The 7,216-nt window shown below is 36.6% G+C and overlaps 1 non-coding gene across 1 annotated transcript; it reads right to left on the reverse strand.

Moving 5' to 3' along the window:
- Window positions 1-2,567: 2,567 nt before the first annotated feature.
- Trnap-agg (transfer RNA proline (anticodon AGG)) lies at window positions 2,568-2,639 on the reverse strand. Its single transcript has one exon. It is a non-coding gene; the product is annotated as a tRNA-Pro (tRNA).
- Window positions 2,640-7,216: the final 4,577 nt, after the last annotated feature.

Raw genomic sequence — 7,216 nt, forward strand, 5'->3', positions numbered from 1 at the left:
TGAGTGAATAATGGTCACTTTGTTTCACCAATCATGAACTTATATTATTCACACTTTATACTAATTACGAGAAATGAGGGACATGATTCTTTTGTTGATTTACTTCCGTTAATAACAGACCATAATTGTATCGTGCGGAAGCATTACAACGCTATTTACTTGCACCGGCGTACGCTCCTAATTGAACACTGTCCTTGACAACATGATGAACTGTAAGGTGACCCACTACCTTACTGACTGAAATCCAAGCGCGAGGCGCTGAAAGACTATCTGCGGGCAAATATGTGAGAGTTGCAAATTGTATTTGAACTATGGGAATGGGTGAAGGGCACATATATAAAAGTGAAAAATGTGCCGAGAGCGCTTGTGCCCACACTGGGCGAGGAAACAAACATATCTATATCTTTATGGCGTCTTGTGTCATTTTGTTTTTGTAAATGTCACTTCAGTCGTCGTAATCCCTCATCCCCATGTATTTATTGTTACAATGCATGCCCCATTTCAAGCGCTTCTAAAGGTGTTTCGTTGCTTTGATTAGATACCATACGATAGGAAAATACAATACATCATATATATATATATATATATATATATATCATTTCCTTTTATTAACATACACGTTTTGTTTAGGGAAAATCATTTTTTTACAGACAAATTCAGCAATAATTCCATTCAAATCACACAGCTTATCACTTCAGTCGACGTATCCCCATGTATTTGAAGTTACAGTAAATGCTCTTTTCAATCGCGTCTAAAGGTTTTTCGGTGTTTTGATTAGATAGCATACGTTAGACAAGTTTTATGAACTTACACGTTTTAATTCTTTAAGGAAAATGATTCTATTTTTACGAGCAACTTTAGCAATAATACCTTTCAAAATGCAGAACTTATCAGATGGTCGTTTTCCCGCGGTGAGGACAAACATGTGGTCAGTCAATGTATGTAGAAACTATGTTAAGAATACCGGTCAGTTAATGTAGTTGAATCTATTTTTAGATTATCGGAACTTGTCTGTTTTATGAATGAGAATATGATTGTGCTTTTTAAATTTATTGATAAATTTAATGTTATTAATGTTTTATGTAAGTACCTGTGTAGAAATAGTACTAGTGCTGTTATGAATTCTTCGTACTCTTTAGATGTTAAACAGGTTTAAACCGAACTACTTTGCTTCACCAAACGTATGGATGACTCACTGTCGTATCAGGACATGTGTGCTTATATAAATTGAAAGCCTAATGTCTAAAACTATGCCAAGAATACACCGGAACGAAGCTTTTATGCAAAAAATGAAAACATCTCATTAGAAATATAAACGCCTAAAATCATAGAATGAATAGTATCTTCTCTATTGTGTTGCAGGTAAATTACAATGTATAGTATTTGAAGCATTATCAATGCGAAACCTGAGATACAACTATTTTAAACTTAGACAATTATTTTTGTTTCTTATCTCATAAAAGTCAAATAAAAAAAACACCATTACAAATAAGCGTGCTTCAGGGTCACGCCAGGTTATAATAACAAATCCTGCAGGCGATGGGACACTTGCGGTCGGTAATCATTTCTGAAACATCATGGGCTAAACTCAGAGTGAATATCAATATGTTATCTTCCTACCAGAGCCTCCTATCTTGACCCTCATTAATCTGATAAATATAACTATCTAAAAATAGTTATATTCTGCTAAAAATAAAACGCCGGGATACATAATTACAGCGCCGAAATAGCCGAACAAGCAAACCTCTTTGGAGTTTGTGGTCTTAAGACTACCTGCGTGCATGCGCAGATAGTCTTAAAATCATTCGCAATATTTAAACCCGAATCCTCGGATTACTATTTATTTTCCAAACTTCATCATGCAGCTATATGTATGTTGCGGTTTCCAAAAGTGATTAATCTCATTCTGGAACAACGAACAAATCGTTAATTTAGTAGTTTCCCAATGCATTAAAGCTTTACACATGGGAAGCATATGTGGATACCAGGGAAATTTAGCTATGCACCCGGGAAGCATATGGAGATGTCAGGGAAATACAGTTAAACTAATGGGAAGCATATGCAGATATCAGGGAAATACAGGTAGACACATGGGAAACATAAATATTATGTAGATTTCTGAAAAAACAACAGCTATACACCCGGAGAGCATAAATGTAGATATATTGAAGTAGAATCACGGGGACATACGTACATATCTGGGAACGTGACATATACAAGACGTAATTAAGTCATAATTTAAAGTCATGTAATATACCATCAGCTTTAGTCGCAGTAAAAAGGGTAAACATGCCTAGCTTGATTTCCCATCTTGTTTAATATGAGACAACAGTATGACACAGGTAATCGACTTTATCCCTACATATAACAACAGAATGACATAGGTTGTCCACTTCATCTCTACATACAACTACAGAATGACACAGGTTGCCCACTACATATCTACATAGAACAACAAAATGCTTCAGTTAATCGAAGTCGCTCTACTACCCACAACATCCGAGGATGCACTTTTTAATAAAATAAGGTCTGTCAAAACCTGTTGACAAAAGTTTGTGTAAAATGTTGGGCTCGTCCGGGATTTGAACCCGGGACCTCTCGCACCCTAAGCGAGAATCATACCCCTAGACCAACGAGCCATTATCATGTAGTGAAATTGAATTATAATTAGAGCTGATTGAAATGTGATAAACAAGTTTTTTACAACAGATAAGACATCTTTACGACAGATGTGCCACAGTATTGTGGGCATTACGAGGGTCGGATGACAACTACATCGCAAATGTAACGTGCCAAGCTCATCAGTCTTATTTCATTGTTAAGTTTACTATGCTTGAGAGTTTTTTCTTTCTTTTCTTGTACACATAATCACCCGTAACGAAACGGTAACACGTACGAGTAATGAATGTTATCGTTCTATAACTATCATGCAGAAGCAATTCAAAGCTATTTACTTGCACCGGTGCACGCTCGTTATTGGACGATGTCCTTAAGAACTTGACTAACTTTAAGGTGACCAGCCCCCCTACTGACTATACTATTAATTCGCGATATTTAACAAGAAGCATATGTAGATATTAGGGAAATACAGGTAAACTCCCGGGAAGCATATGCAGATATCTTTATTTTCATTTAATTTAATTATATATATATATATATATATCAGTACATTTTTAAACTCTCAACATAAACAACATATTTATGTATTTTGATAGCATATACATATATTCAGAAACAATAATGCTCACACACACGCACACACATGCACACGCACAAACACTAGCACACGCACACACACACACGCACGCACGCACGCAAGCTCACACACACACGCACGCACACACACACACACACACACACACACACACACACACGCACGCACACACGCACACACACACTCTGCATACACACCCGATCATATGTTGTTTATACGATCGATGTCCCCTGTATTAGCTTATATATTCTATTAATGTTTTTATATATTTTAAGATTTCTTTGTATGGCTAAGTGTGTCTTTTATTATTAAGTTATATTGTATGTTTAAGTACTTCCCATTTTTGTTGTGGGTTTTAAGTTTATCGTTGTTCAACGCAATTTGTTCTTCTATTTTTATCCTTTATTTCAAATACGTCAAGTATGCATCAAAGGATAGTGTTCTATTATAATACTTGGTTGAATGTATATAGAATTTCATTAGAATAATAAGAAAGTTGCATAATTTTATGTTGTTGTATTTGTTTTTTGTCACTGTTTCCAATAAAACTTACAAAACTATAATTATATTAATTGTTGTTGAAGCTATGAAACTGTTTAATTATTCCATAATTGTTGTGTCTCATAACACTCCCAGTATAAATGTTCAATAGCTTCAATACCTGAATTACAGAATGTACATAAGCTACAATCGACAAGTTTCAATTTAAAAAGCAGTTTGTTGGTTGGTATTGTTTTTAAAAGAAATTTGTAGTAAATGCTACGTAACGAAGTATCTATTGTAGATGTGTATAATCATATTACAGTATTTTTTTCCACTCAACATTTTCTTCCAGTGCTTCAGACCATTTTAATTCTGAACCTGGCGATGTTATTGTTGCTTTGTTCAATATTAAGTAGATATTATAGGATCTTATTTCTTTGCCTAGATTCTACCATTATTTCTCGCGTTTATGTGATTAATTCCGTCTTTAATCAACTGTAGTTTCGTTTATGCAGAAATATATTTAATGAGGGTCTGATATCTTATAAAATCGGTGTTCACTATGCCGTATAGATATTCTATTTGGTTAAAAACATAAATAAATATTGGTTCTATAATCGAAAATGTTTATTACCTTGTTCATACCAATGTTTGTAGAAAAATGTGTTTCCTAAATTTTGAACGTTTTTGTTATTCCATATAACTGTTTGGGCTATTTTTATTTTATTCAGATCATATACTTGTTTTATTTTGCTCCATGCTTGAAGCACATTGTTCAGAAATGCACATTGTCCTGACACGTTATCAATGAAATATTTATCCTTTTCACATTCAAATATTAGTTGGTTGCCATGTGCTTTCAGTTTATTTTTTAAAGAAGATTTTCCATTGGCTTTTATTATTATCATCCAAGTATCGTTTAACCCATAAGGCTTTTATTGAGTCAAGTATGCAGATATCTGGAAATTACAAATAGACTCCTGGGAAGCATATGTAGTCATCTGGGAAATACAGGCATACTTTGGGAAGCATATTTAGTATTTAGATGTCAGGGAAAACAGCTATTCACCCGGGAAGCATATGTAGATATCAGGGAAATACAGATATTCACCTGGGAAGCATATGAAGATATCTGGAAAATACAGATAGTTTAGAATGAGATTAACTGATTGATTCATACACATGCACTGCATTTTATTTCGTTAGTTTTTTCATCTGCTTCAAAACATACAACACCAAATACAGTTTTTTTCCTGTTTATTTTATAATAAAGTACAGAATAGCACTTCTTTCTATGTTGAAGTTCATGTGGATTAAACAGTACTTGGACAGTCATATTTACAACGATAATTTAAAATTGCAATAACAACTATAACAACAGGTAACAAACAGAACATACATATAAATAAATACAAATGAATAAAATTCACGTTTACAAAATGTAATGTGCCACATCGCTGATATTTAATTCACTGCTCTGGGATTTGTATAGCCACTGTAGCCGGAAGCACTTTGTCCGTTATACTGGTAGGACGGATTGACTTGTGACGTCATTTGTTTTTGCGATGACGGTCGGGGATATGCCAATGCCAATGAAGCAGACGACAAGTATGAATTGTTATTTGGTGAAATCGTAACCGACGGAAACTGTGACGTCATCACTTGTTGCGGTGAAGTCCTTATTGAGTAGGGAATCGGAGCAGACGAGAATGAAGAAACATTGCCAGATTTATTGGTAACGGATGGGTATCCCTCATTCGACAGAGATGGTGACATGGGCGAAAGTTGCAACTGGGCGGGGTTCACCGGATGTTGGGTGCTGCTGTTATTGTTTGAACTGATGGAGTTCGTCTGCATCCAGGGATTAAAGTAACCGGCAGTCACAAGTTGCGGTGAGGAGGCGGCCATCATATGGCCGGAAGTCATGTAGCTGAACGGAATGACGGACGACATCGCGGGCGTCATTGGCATGTAGCCGGTAGATTCGTTGACGCGGCGCCTCCAACGGGCACGCTTATTCTGGAACCAAATCTGAAAGAGATCGAAACACATCATGATAATTTCTATGAAAAGTCAAATTCAACAGTTTTTAAATCTTATTTCAATTAATGATATTTATCGAAAAGTAAAAAAAAATAAGTAAGTTACTTTTTATATATGTTATAAAACAATTTCAAAGCATTCTTGTACTTTCGGTTGCGTACCTTTATCTTATTATCAGGGACCCCAAACTTTTGCGCAATATCCTCCATCTGTTCTGAGTCGGGATAAGGATTATCGTGGAACATCTTAAGTAGTGTCTGAATCTGTTCATTTGTATAGCACGTACGCACGAGCTTTTTCTTCTTCCTGTCCTCTCGCGACGTTTCCGGGCTTATGTCATGGTCGTTTTCCGGGCTGCTTGATCCTAGTTGGGGGCTGGTGAAAGCTGTTTCCGGGCTTCTGGCGACGTCGGTGTCACTCTCGGGCGACGACCGTCTACTACCGGAGAGAGAGGACGTGGACGAAGATGAGGACGAGTGAGGGGAGATGGATCCCTGCGAAGTCATTGAAGAGTCCATAACTGCGGCATCTACGGTTGGCAACTGTTCACTGCTTTCCAGGTTGTCATCTGAAATAAAAATAAAGCTAAAGGCTTACCATCGTGCTTGTCTTTAGATACATAAGTTGTATATGTACATAATTTGTGAGGAAACAAAAGAAAAAAGAATATGCATGCACCTAACAAATTTTGGAATCATTTTTCTATATAATTTAAAAGCTTACCATCAAGTTTGTCCATTTTCTGTTTGAAAGTTGTTTGTCTGTAAGACTGAAAGTGGGGTGTGCTGTACGGGGGTAATGAATGTGTGGCTGTGCTTCGGACCTGTCCCTCGCGGCGTCCCTTCTCATCTGTCTGACTGAGCATACGCGTGACATTGTGAGTGAACAGTCCGGTTCCGGGCAGGACTGGAGAGACGCTCATGGGTTTGAGCGGTAGGAGATCTGAATCCGGTGTCCTGGCGGCTGGATGTACCGGCACGACGGTTGACGACTTCAGGGGAAACAACTCGTTCAGTGCGAAATAGCCGCCGCCATAGCCCTGCTGCTCCGTGTGGTCCCTTGTAGACTGTAGGATCTGAGGAGATATTCAGTGACACTTTTTAAATTCAGCAAACTTATGATTTTCTTCTTTGTTCTTAAAGTTCAGGTTGTGCCCTGGACATTCATAAATGAGGTATACAATGTACGTGGGGATTTTAAAACAGGTGGTGAATTGTATGAACATATTAATAGAACATATGCGGTAAAAATACTTAATCATTTTTATTTAATAAGCTTGGCATTCTTTGTTTAAATGAAATGATCGTCATGAAATGCTTCAAATAAAACTGTGTGGCCCGAGGCAACAACGGCATTACTTTAAAGTTGCTTTCGCAATTTTATTGATCTATTTTGAAGCTATATGTTTGCTATATACTTCACATGTGATCGTTTTCTTTAAGTAAATTTTCAATTCAAACGTGGCACAAAGTCATA

Source organism: Mya arenaria, chromosome 2 (genome assembly GCF_026914265.1).
Source record: "Mya arenaria isolate MELC-2E11 chromosome 2, ASM2691426v1".
Lineage (NCBI taxonomy): Eukaryota > Metazoa > Mollusca > Bivalvia > Myida > Myidae > Mya > Mya arenaria.